The following is a 15,345-nucleotide window of genomic DNA, read 5'->3' as shown; positions in this document are numbered from 1 at the left end:
CTCCAACAGTATTCCATTGTGTTTTCATTGATTCCCAGCGTGTGCGTCTGTTGTTTTGAATACGCCCGCGTGTCCGCGTGTTTGTCTGGGTGCGTATGTGCATCCTGGAGTGGGTCTGTGTGTTTGGCTTCTGTGGGTGGCTTCACTAACAGTGAATATTTCCTTACTGGTCGGGGCTTGTGGGTTAGCGTATACAACAGCAGATTTGTGTTTCGACTGCAGACTTCTTTCATCTGCTGCCTCAGCTGAATGTTTGCAACACAGGGCTTCAGACGGCGATTGTGGCTGCCCTACAGAGGCACTTCCACCTAGTGAGCTGGTCTAATGTGTCAAATGCTCTTCCTGGCATGCATAAACGCCAAATAAAGCCAGGATAAAATGACAGATTTACCCTCTTTTATTTTCTTTTGGGCGAGGTGGGGGGTTGTATACTAATTGAAATAATTATATTGACTCCAAATTCTATTATCAAAAGCTGAAAGGACAGAGGCTATTCAAGAAAGTCTGAACCAAACAGGGGCGGTTCTAGACCAAATTTACCAGGGGGGCCAAGGTGGGGCCAGTGTTTTTTCACAGGGGCACAGAAAAAAAATAATCTAAAACAGTAAAATGGCAATATTTAACTGTGTAATAATATTAAGTGAGCCACTTGTGGCTCTGGAACTGCAGGTTTCAGAACCCTGATCTAGCAGTTGCCCCCTGCTCAATACGGCTAAAGCTAAACGTGAAACATCTTAAGTTTTAAATTCTTTTTAGAGTAAAGCTGTATAGGTAAAAAATAATATTGGTCAAAGTGACCGATCAGTTATGGTTTCTTTGCCATTGCAAATAATCATGAGAAGTTTTTTTAACATCATGCTTTTAGTACAGGGGCCAAGGCCATTTCTACAGGGGCATGGGCCCCTGTTGGCCCCTGTCTAGAACCGCCCCTGGAACCAAATGCTTTCGAAGCATGTTTTTTTTTCTTCATAAAATATTCACTTCATTTTATGCAGTATCTTTGATTGTTTGATTATGAAGTGGGGTTCTAAACACAGTTCAGGAACAGTCAATGTCTTACCTGTAGAAGATGGCTCCCTCACTTTTTGTGCTCTGATGAAACAGAGAACAATTTTGTGCAAATGGTTTGTCAGAATGGGACAAAGACAAAAGTCAGCCTCTGCCATTTCCAAAAAATCTCTAATTTATCTGTAGGTTTGTAACAAGATCTCGTGGCACCACAACATTTCTCATCTCAGGACAAATCTCTATCCAGTGTACAACTTATTCTGGTAGAGTTACTTATGCTATTATTTCATGGCCCACAGGGGAAGGTGCCTTCCTGAAGCTTGACCTCTTGTCCCTGTGTTTGAAACTGTTCATTTGAGGTCTGAAAGAAAGTAGTTCTTGAGTTGCCCTGTTTTCCTGATAGACTCGACTAATAAGCAGGACTTGTTGGGCAGCTCAACAACACTCGACACTGAGGGCAGTGAAGAAGCCTCTACCGCTCCTAAATCTTTTATCTGGCAGCATGTTGGGTACTCAGCAGCAACAACAAACAATGAAAAAGGTTACAGACACGATGCAAAGGTTTAGAAATGATTTTGTGAGAATACTACGACTGAGTAACCACCAGCCAATAACGGCAGTAAAGATGGATACAGACTGCAACTTCCTATTGGACTATTTCATATCTTTTTCATTTTCTCTGGTCTGCATCTCTGTTTCAACTTCTAAAATATTTGATCAGACTGACTGATCAAACCTTCACTGCATAATTATACACTGAGCAGATATTCTTCAAACATTATTTGATATTCATGAAACCTTTATTTCATTTGAGGAAACACAAAAAAGGAGCATGTTAAATGGTTTTGGCATCAGAACCATCCTAAATTGTAAGGTACATGAAAGAGGCTACTCATACTTGGGCTGGATTATTCTACACCTGCATACTTTTTAAAACACCTTTTGTGGTTCGTGAAACCTTCATTTGTGAACAGAAAAAAAACGTTGATATTTAGTTTTCCCAGAAATATAGTTGAAGTCCCTTAATGTATCTTTTCTTAAACTGGAGGCATTATTACGCCCTTATATATTTGTATATAAGGGTGTATGTATATATATATATATATATATATATATATATATATATATATATATATATATATATATATATATATATATATATATATATATATATATATAGATAGATATATTTCATTCTAGGCTGTTTTAGAAACTTTATCATGTTTTCTCGTTTGCTTTACACTGTTTGTTACACAGGGCTGTGGATTATTTACAAGCGAGTGAAGCACAATTCCCGACACCATTCAATGTGAACCACTAACTGCAAAACAGACCTAGTTGAGTATATTAGTCCAAAGTAACTGACTAATGCTAGTTACCCAGTTTACCCAGCTCTGGTCCAGATGAAAGCAGCCAAAGCCATTATTGACAATGTGTGATGTGCAGAAAGCTGTGACGTACCCCCTCCATGCTCAGAGAATGCCTCAGCATACCCAATCAGAAAGAATAACATGAAATTAAAACGTCTGGATGGTTGTGCGCATATTACTGTGAGCTCTGTAGTCTGTAGTTGATTTATTTATTTTTTTATTGAAGTTTTGCTTTGACCTTCCATAACAAGCCATCAGAGTGTCACGTTGCTCCGTGCACAGTCTGAAGCAAATATCAAAGTGGTGGTTGTTCCCATGTAGCGGCTGAATGAGCCTAAACCCTCCAGTCTCTGATGATCAGCCAATGAACTTTTATGTGTCCAATCTTCTATCAGTGTTTCTCCTCCTCATCACCCTTTGCAGATGGCTTTTCTTTGATCACCTGAATGACACAGGATTCAAGCGGAAGCCTGAAAAGGGAGTCAGTCTCCCAGCAACCAGGAAGTAGCCATTCCTGACCCAGTCGGGATTTGAACCTGGGTCCCCGGTATCACAGACGTTTACCTACTCTGCTACACCTAGATTTTTAGACAACATAATCATTGTTACCCTCTTGTGATGTGTTTTTTATTGCATAAAATCAAATATTTATGTTTTTAACACTGGTTTTCATTGCAGTTGATAGACCTGGCCTTCCCATCAGAATTTTGCTCACTTATTTAATTTATTTGTTTACATTTCTTCAGTTTAACATGCTTTAGGCCCACTATCCAGTCCAGCCCTATGGATGATTACGCAGACATTCAGCTGCTGATTATTCCCAAAGTGTCCCAGGTCTGTAGTCATGCGGTTATTGAAAGGTAGTCCTCAGGGAGGCGCAGCTGGGATTGGTGGAGCAAAAAAACCTTTTCTCCTTCAGTCAGTAACCATAGCACTACTGCCTCAGCAGAATGAGTTTGGACAGATTTAATCCAGATCACCCTATTAATGTTGTATGAAATGTTTCAGTCATTATTTATAAAAAACTGAGAGGTTTGTTCTGTTAGAGCAATTGAAAAAAAATAACAAGGAAAAAACTACATAGCTACAGAAATAGAAGAAATGTGCACATCCTAAAATGTCTTGAATACTTTTTCACTCCCTTCCATGAAGTCAGAGTTTCTTGTAAAGTGAAGGCCCGAATGTGATGATTTTTATTGTAGCTACTTTTTCACTCAACATCTTATTCAGCCCTAATATATTTATATCTGTTGATATGAACTTGGTAGATTTGACACATCTGCCTTAGATCATGAAATTATTTGAATTAATTAATTTGTACCTACGCTGTGACAGCATATTAGACAGTGTGCTATAAGTTTGAGCAAAGTATTCAGGCAAGGAAGACTCAGCTCTGAAAATCTAGTAATAGTATAAAAACACGCAACAAAAATTCTTGCAGAAGAACCTGAGAAGAATCAGTTGATCCTCTATTTATTTGTCAATGTACTGTTTCCCTGAATAATTCATAGGTGAGAGCCCGATGACTGCACAGGCAAAACAACAACACAATGGAAGACAAAAAAACTACTGACTGAATGGCTTGATAAATATAACACAGACAGACAGACAGACAGACAGACAGACAGACAGACAGACAGACAGACAGACAGACAGACAGACAGACAGACAGACAGACAGACAGACAGACAGACAGACAGACAGACAGACAGATAGATAGATAGATAGATAGATAGATAGATAGATAGATAGATAGATAGATAGATAGATAGATAGATAGATAGATAGAGATATTTAAACATGTTTGATAAAAACATTTGAACGGTTTATGACACTAGGTTGTCTAAATATCAAAGCAACTGCAAAGGGATTTAAACATGTTTTTTTTCTCAGATATGGGTCCTATAAAAAAACTAATCTAAACATCAACATTAACCATTTTCAAGTGATAATATCTAATATTGTATAATCTATAAGGTATCAGGCATTGGCTATGCCGGTCTATACTTTATTCATTTAAAAATCCATTGTTCAGTACTTACCCCTGCCTTCTGTACATATAACTATATATGTTTATCTAAATAACTGTTTAATGCAAATGTGATGGAGGGTTGAATGTAAATAAAACAGCAATATCATGATCTGCTTCCACTGCAGTACTATTAAAATGGCCGGAGTCTGTTTTTGCTTGCTGAGTAACCACTATATCTTTAATCAATGTGAAAACAGCATCTACTGCAGACGCGGTCGTCTTTTGACTGATCATAACATCTAAGTACAACACCATAAAAATCTTTTGTTTTCAAAAAATGAAGAATTTTTGCTACCAATTAGAAAGATTTCAAAAGGTAGTCTTTCAATGTTACATGTAATGTTTATTTGCTTAAGTCATACCAAGCTAAAAATATTTGCCCAAATACTAAAAAAAGGTTGAATCGTTGTATAAGCAAACCAAAATATGAAATAACTTCTATACTTGACAAAATGTAGATTTACATATTTTTTTGTATCTGCTGTTTGTTTAACATGTCTTCAAGGTGTCTGTTCCATAAGCCTCGTCCCTCATCCCCATTGTGACTTGACTGCAGGAACTCTCACCCAACTGTGGAGACTGAGTAGAGGCCGGCCAGTCAAGCTAATATTATTGTCCTTAACGTTCAAACCCATTAATGGACTCTGGCTCCACAGCTGAGATTAGAGATAAATGTTGCCTTAGCCAATTCATATGATAAATTGGAACCAATAGTGAATGTTAAAGCGGACATTTGATACAAAATCCACTTTTTTAGCCCTTAATTACATTTAGCACTATCAGTGCAGAAAATCTGAATCTAGTCTATCCAGGAGCTGCGTAGATATCTTTATCTTCTGTTTGGGACATATTTTTCAAGCTGTTCGTTTTTTTCCCCCCATTCTATATTACATTTTCTGAACAAATATGTCACAGTATTTACTACTGTTGTGCTTTCAGCCATGGGGGATAGAATCAGACTGTAAGTTTAAAGCCTCTCAAATGTGAGACTTTTACAGGCCCCAAGGGACTGTTCTCACAGCAGGGGGCCACTGTATAAAGCCCCTGGCCACGCTACAAACGTTCTCTTTTCGCCCGCTGCTTTAAGCAGGATAGGGGAGCCTCTCATCTTTCTCTGCGGAAGATCCGAATGGAGTTCGGACCCCCACCAACATTTGCAGTGGCTTAGTAAAGTCTGTTTTCTGCGAAACCAACACCGGAACTTAAACAGCCGATTGCAGGAAAGCTGTGGCTAGGCTGAGCTAAGAGAAAAGCTGATCTAAAGTTGCCCTTCATACTGTGCAGGCCCTCCAGAGAACGCCGTGCGGAGGTCCCTGACACTCGACAGGCCGAGCGCAGTCCTTTGGACCTGTGTTCAACAGTAGATCTTAACCGGGATTCACAGACCAGCAGGCCCAAACTGCTTTTACCCCGGCAGCTCTGTCTTAAGCAGGAAAAGATTAATCATTCAAGTGGTTTACGTTTAATGTGTTTTACGGTTTTGTTTAAAGGTTTGAATGAGGTAAGCAGACCTGGAGCTTACAGGCCAAGCTCCCGCTAGCATCCTTGAAACAATGCTATGCTGAGGTTTTACAGTTAAAACAAACTTTATTTCTATAAGGGTTTCATACATCGATGGGACATTGATGTGTGTGTGGTCCGCTCGTTATCACAAAATATGGCTTAAAAGTATTTTTAAGCGAGTGCAGAGCTCCCGCTAGCATTAGCCGAAATTAGCCTCTCTAATAACTTGCTATTACCCTTATAAACTATGGGTTGTTTTAAACATAATTTTTGTTCTTGTTTGCTCCGCCATAGTTTTGATAGTGCTACGAGCATTATTACAGCGTTAAAGCTAGAGCTGCCGATTATCTGGAAATTTCCCCAAGTCTCTTTTGAATAATGAACAATGAACAGCTAATCACTAAGCTAACCTAGCTGCTAAGCTAACCAGATATATAAACACTAGAAGTGTGTATGCACATCCAGCATGTGGAAATTAGGAAGGAAAGGGCACGGACTCTGGCGTTACGTCAGCGCGTCATGAGGGACAACCAAGAGATAAGGCGAAACTTGAGGGACAGAGGGTGGTGAGTAAATAAGGTCTATGGGTGAGAGCAGGAACACCACTCTGACAAATCCATGCCCTTCGGTTGGTTAGAGGTTTTACAGGCTACCACGTTCCACAGAGAATGATTTTTTAACCTCTTTTTTGTGAATACATAATGTATTAAGTAATTTCAGGATGGAAGTGATTCTGAACAGTATTACCAACTATAGCTTTAATGGGGAGCATTAAAGTCGATGTAATGGTATTTTGTGTAACTTTAAGGTAAACTCAAGCTAATGTATACAACGGCCAAAGGAAGTGCCCGATTTCCAGTTGATCGTCTGCTTACAGCGCCCTCTAGCTTCCTAGGTTACCAATTCAAGTCTGAAGTATTCTCTGGAGAAATAATTACATTAATAGAAATCAAGTTAGCAAATCTTTCTTTAAAATGTTATTTCCTAAAATAATGTTTTGTCTAACTCAGATTTGCATTGTGAATGGGTTAAAACACATATCAAAGGTTGTTCTAAAATAGTTGAACTAATTTGATCTCATTCCATATTCTTTAAGATAAACTCTGGTTCTTTAACTTGGATCTGCAGTGAACCAAGATTCACTGAATCATTCTGTCAGGGTTCAGTTTTGACCTGTCTCACCTTGGACAGCTCCAGCGCTTTCCATCTCCATATCCATCACTTTTCAATCAACTGGCAACAGACAATCTGGAAATACTGAGAGGTGAGGTTGACTTACAGGAGATGGAGACGGGTTGAACCGTGGAAGGTTTAGTCGGGCCATGGTGATCAGTGGCAAGCTGCGGTGCATTCCCAGGCACCCTCCATGGAGGAGTACTCAGTGGAGGGTGGACAGGCCAGATGTATAAGAGAGAGGATCCTCAGGTCCATCAGAGCTCCAGGGAAGCTCAAAGGATTTGGAACTGTCTGCAGAATGGAGTATGGATGATCATGGAGAAGCCAGAGTGGATGAGCGGTAGGACTGGATTTGAGGAGGAAGATAATGGACATTTGATGTTGGGAACCAGAAACAACGGGGAACGAGGATCAGGTCAGGTACTGCTAAGGAGAGCTAATGCTCTGATGCCTTCCTTCCGTCTCTGGCCGCATTAAGTTTGCCTCCAATTAGGCTAATAATGAGAAACACCTACTGCTAGTGTCCACCTGTCGCACCCTGCTGGAGACGGATAAGAACACCACAGCTGCCCTGAACCACATACCTGACAGGAGGGAATGCTGCAAGTCAGTGACTCAATACAGTCTGCTGTTTTTCCTTGGATGGAAAACTTTTTATTCATTTTGAATAACAAACTAAACTTTAATGCACTGTTCCATTCCTAGGACCAGATAACAATGCATGAAGTTGACAGAGAATATGTCCGTAGGATTCGACTGAACTCAGATTTTAGGCCTTATGATGATTTGTGCTGTGAATTGGCGCTATGTAAATTAACTGAATTAACTTGAAAAACCAAAAAAAAACCTTCCCTTTAAAAACCAAAAAAACTATATCATTATTTGCCTTTTTGCACTTTCTAATTCAACACCGAGGATATTTCAGACCAGAAGACTGTGTGAATTATCTTAATGAATATACTGACTTATTTATTGGAACTAATTTAAATCTGTCTGCATAACAGAAAGACTGCAGTGAAGAGATTATGAGCAATAAGACTGCAGCTGTCTGCATGTTCATTCATTATGACCAAATATACCCTCCTAATTACTTCCGACAATCCACCCTTTATTTGAATCCAATTATGTCATTTTGCATTTGGTGTAATAAAGGCCGAATGAATACTGTAATAAAAATATGTATTATCATCTACATTTTCCAACTGAATAAAAGCCCCCCTGAGTACCTTGTGCAAATCAGCTTCATTTCAGGGCTTTTCATGCATCTGCCATTAAAAGCTTCCAATTTGAGCCAAGCACATTTCAGCTAAGTTGTTTCTTCTTTAGAGATACTTCTTCCTGTTTCAATGAGCTGTAGTTTACGTCACAGCAATGTTTTTTTGGATGCCAGCGGTGAAGCTTAAGAATAGGTTTCTTAGAAAGCTATACAAGTGCAAAAGAGACTACACAGTCCAAAAAGTCCCATTCCCACGTGTTCTATATCATCAGAGAAAAACAAAATTTGTTTTTTTTAGAACACACTGGATGATGAAATACTTCTGTCAGATTGAATCAAAATAACATTTGGTTAGAATTAAGGATAAAGACAACATGGTCTGCTGTTTTTATTGCAGTGCTGTAAAAACCTTTGCCCTCTTACAAATTTATTCTGTTTTTATCTTTTTATTTTAGCACACTTAAATTGGTCAGACCATCATCTAATTTTAGAATCAGACAGACATCCTAAGACGATGATGTCATTTATCAAGGCGCGGACCTGTCAAAACCATGTGCAAATTTAGGATTGTCCCACTTGTCAAATCATGTATTAACTATGATTAACTACATTTTTGTTGATTAAGTCCATCTTCAGATGGCTCGAGAAGGTTTTGGATCGGCCTAGTCAAATTCTGGGCTTACATTCCAGCTGAGATGATGTGAGATGGTATTAAACAGGCTTTTAATGCTTTGAAAACTTCCCAATGGGAAATAAATTAAACAGTTTCAGTGGACCAAAAGTCTTTACCACAGATGTAGAAGATGCACTGACAGTTATCATGAAACACTTGATAGCAGTTGTTGTGCTAACTGGGGCACAGCCAGGTATTGGGTTAAGGAGGTAATTCATTTTTCACGCTGGACAAGTTCTGCATTGCTTTTTCCCATTAATTAAATCCTCTAAAAATGCATTGTATGATTACTTAGCTTATCTTTGTCTGATTTGGAAGTTTGCGCGATGATCAGAAAGATTGAAGTGTGAGAAAAAGCAGAATTGCCCTTTAAGGAGCAAATACTTTTTTTACAGCAGCGTATATTTAAAAGTTCCTCTAATGTTGTGTGTTTTTTAGCTTTTTTTTTTCAATGCAATTCATCCCCCACTGACAGTGGAGCCCAAACGAGCCCCAGTCAGAATGAGAGGCCGGCTATTTTTAATAGCACAATTAACACCGATTTGTTCAAGAACCGTTAATTATCTTAATCTAAAACCTCTGTGCCGCTCCCCTTTAAATCTTAACCTCTGTGTTGTTAGATATCAGCGGCCGTTTTAATTAGCGCAGCCCAGGTAATTATGGAGCAGAAATGTTATTCCCTGAAAGAAATCACAGGCTGTCGGAACCTATTCACAGATCCAGGCAGTAAAAGTACCTTAAAATGACATGCAGCTATCATGGTATTGATTTTTTTTTTTTTATCCATCGGACATTTTGAAACTTAACAGTCCAAGTGCTGGTAAGTAAATCAATTTACAAGTTAAGCCAGGAGAAACTCCTCGCTGAAATGAAAATTACATTCAGTATTTACTGTCTCAGGTGCTGAGTCGATCCTGTAGCGAGAATAATCTGATTTGGATGTGATGTAGTGCTCACGCGGGCCAGCAACAGGTAGAACGGGCGGCAGAGGGCACAGCGTTGTTGTGACACTAGCCTCTGTGTTATCAGGCAGTCATCAGAGCATCTGGCAGTCAGTGAAAAACAGCGGTTGAAGGTCAGCGCAGTCTCAGGAGGACACAGACGCTGGAGACAGCTTTTCCCAGCCGCGCACAAAGTTTGACAGGAGTTGCATTGAGGCTTTGCTTGAGGCTAACTGACTAGCTCAATTAGCCTTCTAAACGAGCAGCGGGGCTGTCACAGTGCCTCCATTTTATAAGCAACACATTCACAGGTGCCCAAGACGGACCAGACCAGAGGCGTATCAAGCACAGGGGCGGGTTGACTCACGAGTTTCATTGGCTCTCTGACGGAGCTCATAATTCACATTACTCATCCGTCAAATCAACTTTCAGCATCGAAATATATCGATATGCTATCAAATCGTTCCAGACCCACAAAAACTGCAATTTTAATGAGAAATATATGCTTATGAGTAACAAAGACAGTAATATAAAAACACAACACAGTACCATGTAGTGTAGAAACAAACAGGTTTAGTGCAGTATTTACCTTGGAGATCAGATGGCATGAAGATGCAGATGGAGCTAGAGGAGAAAAGCTGACATCTCCTCCAAGTTTTCCCCTGTAGACTTTCCTCTACAGGGGTTTTCACTAAACACCTGACCTATTTACTGGGTTTCATCCTCCCTACACAATGTGTCTGAACTGGGTTAGGCAATCATTGTTGAGATAGTGTCGCCCCACGCTCAGTGGCAACTTTTTCTTGGTTTTTTTTTGGAATAAAGTCTCAAAGTTTCTCTCAAATTCCTTTATCTCTGTAGTAGAGCTAACCTTCGCGTCACCTGTTTGTGTGCTGCCGTTTCTGTAGCTCCTCTCTTCCAGCAGTCACTGTGGCAGTCCGTGGCCTGCGCCTACCAGCGGTGGGACACCTGAACCTGGCTCCTAAGTCAACTTTCCCATTTCCTCGTTGCTTTGGCTGCACGCTTTGGGACTGTTGTCCTGAAGCAAGGTGAAGCACCTGCCAGTTTTCCTACAACGCTGCCCTATATTTAATATCTCATCATCTTCCTGTCAGCTATGAACACATTTAGAGCTGCTGAACAAAAGAAAAAGTTACATTTCTGCACGACTTGAACAAACCTTTTGTTTCGTGTTTCCTACACTGTAAAAAAAAAATCTATTGTATTTACAGAAAAACTTTGGGAGCTGTGGTTAACAGAATTTTTCTGTAAAAAATACAGTACAAATGTAAAGCTGTTTACAGGACCACCTGTCACATATTTTACATGAAAAAACTGTGGACTGCTTGTTATATTAAATTTTTTTGTGGCACTAGTGGCCCTTTTTGTTGAAGGTAGGCGGACAGGAACGGTGGCTGAGGACACAGCAAAGTACTAAACGCTGGATTTGAACCTGGGTCAGTGCTGAGGCCACCGTGCACGCTGCTGCGCGCCCTAATTGCTATTTTTAAATACATCAATTATGATTTAAGTTAGTTTAGTCATGAGACTGGTCATAATCATAATAAATCACTATAATAAATCCATAAAAAAGGGATTTTTTTTTTTTTACAGTGTATGTCTTCTAAACATTTTTTGTCAAAATAAAGAGGATCATTCTTTTGGCTTTCTTTTTACAATCCATCCATCTTGCCACCAGTTTTTAGAGGCCTGATTATTGGTGTGCTTGACCAGTAATTGTACTGTCACCACATTCTCCCGCCTAAGCTCTGGAGCTCACCCAGGGTTACTGTGGGCTCCTTGGCTGCGTCCCTCATTAACGCTCTGCTTGCCCAGCCGGTGCCTTCAGGTGGGCGGCCATGTCTCCGTAGGTTTCCAGTCACGTCACGCTCTCCGTTTTCTGATGCCAGACGCTCTATGAGATTCTTAAAGCTTCACGCCTGACCTGCGTTGTGTGTTCCTCGGCCTTCGTGAAGCAGTTTAGTCTCTAATTTTCTCTAACAACCCCCCTGAGGCCTTCACAGAAACACCCCATTGATATTGAGAATAAATTACAAACATATGGACTCTATTTGCTAAAGAGGGGACATCTGAACGCAATTGTTGCAGTGGATATCATTTAAAGGGTATCCACGTAAAGGGGAATGCCACATTTAAGATATTCTTTTGTAAGAAAGGCGTGCATTTGCTTCCGCTTCACAATTTTGCCCTCCTGGTCTACTGCAAAAACAAAAAAACACAATACACTAACTTTTGTGGTTGTATATCAGGAAACATTTGGGAGCTTTAAGGCTTTTGTTAGGTCCAACAATCAGAAATACAAGTATTTTCTTTAGATTTTTCAATTTTAAAACACCGTTTCCTACTTTTTGCGCCTAAAAATACGCGATCCTGTCACCCAGAGCAGCACAACATATTGAATCCTGGTCATCGTCGCAATATCGCTACCGCAAATGAATCCTTCACTGCAATATTTGGTAGGCTATTAAACTTTAATGCATGCTCCCTGAACCATAAAAACATATTTGGACAGTTGGCTGGGCTCTCCCTGCCACTGATGCCGATACCTGCTGTAAGATTTTACTGTGTGAGAAGCAAGAGCTCCTGCGGAGCGGTGGGAGCCTCTGCACGGCAAAGACAAAATGAAAATGTGGGTTAATCCCAACTGACGTGGTAATCACAGCATTTAATGAAGATATCACACTTGCACGTCTCCCTAATATCATACTAGCCTTAATGGAGTCATTTAGGGGTTGGGCCAGGACGGAAGGGAGGGGGCTCTGTGAATGTCAAAAAGAAGAAAAAAAAAACATAACTGCATAATTAAGTAAATTGCTTTACTTTCTTATGGTCAAATGTAGGTATTATGCAAATAAGTCTGAAAATAGTGAGCGGGTTGCACCCCTCCACCCCTCCACCCCCAGCGGTGGGGCCACTGGTGCACGGTTACACTTTAGAAAACATAAAGCGGGTGATTTATGCATCTGAAGGTCAATGAGGGTGAGAGTCCCCCATCATCTCTCAGAAGTAAGAATCACGTCGGACTCTTTGGCTGCTTCTGTTTCCATTGGCGGAGAGAGAAATCAAAGATGCCTGGCCGCGCAGCCAATGGCTGCCCAGCCATCTCGGCCTGCCTCCTCTCATTGGCTGCATGCGAGACGACCAGTAGCTCCTCCAGCAGCAGCGGCGCGTTGCTCCCAGCCTGTCAGGAGCAGGCAACTGTTGCATCAAACCAGCCTCCTGCTGCGCACCTCAGCCCGGGCTTCTGCCAGGATTGGTCCAGCATTAAAAGCAGATTTCCCTTAAATAACTTGTTTCTCTTTGTTTGTTTGTTTGTTTGAACCTGGAACAGAAAGGAGAGGAAATATCCCGTGTTAACCGTAACAGACCCGGCAGAATAAGCCAGAGTGTGAGCGGAGTGAAGGTTGAGTTTCCATCGCCCTCCTCTGGCAGAGCCGCTGCCTCTCCTCCTCCTCCTCCTCCTCCTCCTCGCTCCCTCCCCGCCTCCCTCTGTCGGTGCAGCCGCCGCGCTGCCGCTCCGGCTCCCTCACATCGCTGCTGACTCTCTCGGAGGGAGGACGGACAGACGGAGAAACGCCGCCGACGCTCTTGGATTTTGATACCCAAAGGAGGGAGGGATGCTCCGGTGATCCCCCATCTCTCTCTCTCTCTCTCTCTCTCTCTCTTTCTCTCTCTCTCTGCCCCACACCCCCCGCCTCCGCTCCCGGACACCCCCCTCCTCCTCCTCCTCCTCCTCGCCTCCACATTCGCTCCTCTCCATCATTTCAGTTTCGGGACCTTATCCAGACGCACGGCTGCTCCAGCATTTTTTTTATATAAATTTCATCTCAGAACCTGCTGTTTTTTGTATGTTCCGTTTCTTTCTTTATTTCGTTTTGCTCCTGCGCTCTGGGTTTTCACCTTTACCCCCCTGAACTTACACTCAGTGGATGTGTCGGACATCTGGGGAAAGAAGCAACACCACTTGTATGTTTTCTTTTTTTTTTTTCTTTGGAGGAAACATTCCTTGGAGACTGACAGGGATCTTTCACTTTCAAGGTAAGAAGCAGCTCTTTTTTTATTGTTTTTTTTTTTTTTTTTAGATGGAGTATCCATGTCTCCCATCAACATTCCGCTGCTTTATTTTCTCTGGGAACGGGTCCTGCCTCCATCTGTGGAGCCTCTGAGCGCAAACCAACAGAAGGTTTTCGGTTCCCGGGATATTAAGGAGGTTCTGGTTCCACTCTGGATCAACGCTCCAGATCTGATCCTCTCTGTCTGAATGCGTTTGGACTCCGGGTCATGCCTCAGTACTCAAGACATTTGATGAAAATCCCAACAAATCGTTTATTCGTCGATGGCGAAAGTTTGCAGCGCTGCTGATGGCTGGCACACTGTGCCGTCCTGCGGGCCACTGGCTCTCGGCGCAATCTCCCCCAAACGCGGCCAGTATTTTTTTTTTGCATGATCTCCGGCTTTATGCTGGCTTTTGGGCGAACTTTGGGACGGTGTGTGCGCGCTGCAGCATCGTTGCTGTGCCATGAGCCCTGCAGATGGCTCTCCGCGGCTCCGCGCAACGGCGACGCACAAGTTTCATTCAATGCGGGCCTCCCAAATAAATCTAAAATTATAATAATAATTTTAAAAAATAACAAAACAGACAAATCCGTTAAAATAGTTTGGACAGGTGGTGAAAAATATTGGGGTTGATTTTGAAAGACAAATATTGTATCCATTTTACAAGGCAACTATTGAAAAATATATGTATTTCATATCGCTTTGTGGATGAAGATCAGTCTGTGAAAACATTCTGCTTTGTTGTTAGTAACTCTGCGCATTAGAACAGACTTCAAACATAAGAGCTGCGTCTTTGCGCCTCTGCCTGTAGCCTAACCCAGCAGGGTCCATCGTCCGCTGCGTCTCATTATGCCCTGCGCGCCTGGCCAGCCGATGATTGCAGGCTCCCTTCAGACTATCATTTAAACCCATCGCAAGTTCGTTTCTACCGTGTAACTGCCTGGATAAAAAAAACAAAAAAAAAACAAAAAAAAAACGGTTCCATTTGGAAAACAGGGGTCCCCTTCAGAAACTTTTGAAAAAGAGGAACCGGGTGTGATCCACAGATAATCTTGGATGGAAACACTAAAGTAAGAGTCACAATAAAATATCAGGAGTGTTGTGTTATATATGGGGGGGGGTAAACGAGGCAGGCTGTATAAATAGAAAACACCCCCACCCCACAGGGGTGGTGCTGCTGTTGCAGAAGCACAAGGTAGCAGGTGAGGAGCAGTTATCCGTGTGTGTGCAGTCGGCATCTCTGCCATGTCGCTGTTTCAGAGAACAGAAATATTCCACTGTCCTTCTGTCTCTCGCTGCATGTTGAAAATAAGCCCCACCGCCCCAGCCCCCTAACATTAGCACCCATC

The 15,345-nt window shown here is 41.6% G+C and overlaps 1 protein-coding gene across 1 annotated transcript in view; it reads left to right on the top strand.

Moving 5' to 3' along the window:
- The first annotated feature begins 13,453 nt into the window (after positions 1-13,453).
- The window catches only part of cdh11 (cadherin 11, type 2, OB-cadherin (osteoblast)), a 138,221-nt gene continuing 136,329 nt past the window's right edge, over positions 13,454-15,345 (top strand). Inside the window, exon 1 of the mRNA XM_012881606.3 lies at positions 13,454-13,978. The gene's annotated coding sequence lies outside the window, so the exon portion shown is untranslated. The remainder of the gene's footprint in view (positions 13,979-15,345) is intronic.

The sequence above is a fragment of the Fundulus heteroclitus genome, chromosome 22, assembly GCF_011125445.2.
Source record: "Fundulus heteroclitus isolate FHET01 chromosome 22, MU-UCD_Fhet_4.1, whole genome shotgun sequence".
Classification (NCBI taxonomy): Eukaryota; Metazoa; Chordata; class Actinopteri; order Cyprinodontiformes; family Fundulidae; genus Fundulus; species Fundulus heteroclitus.
This window is presented reverse-complemented; position numbering and strand designations above follow the sequence as displayed.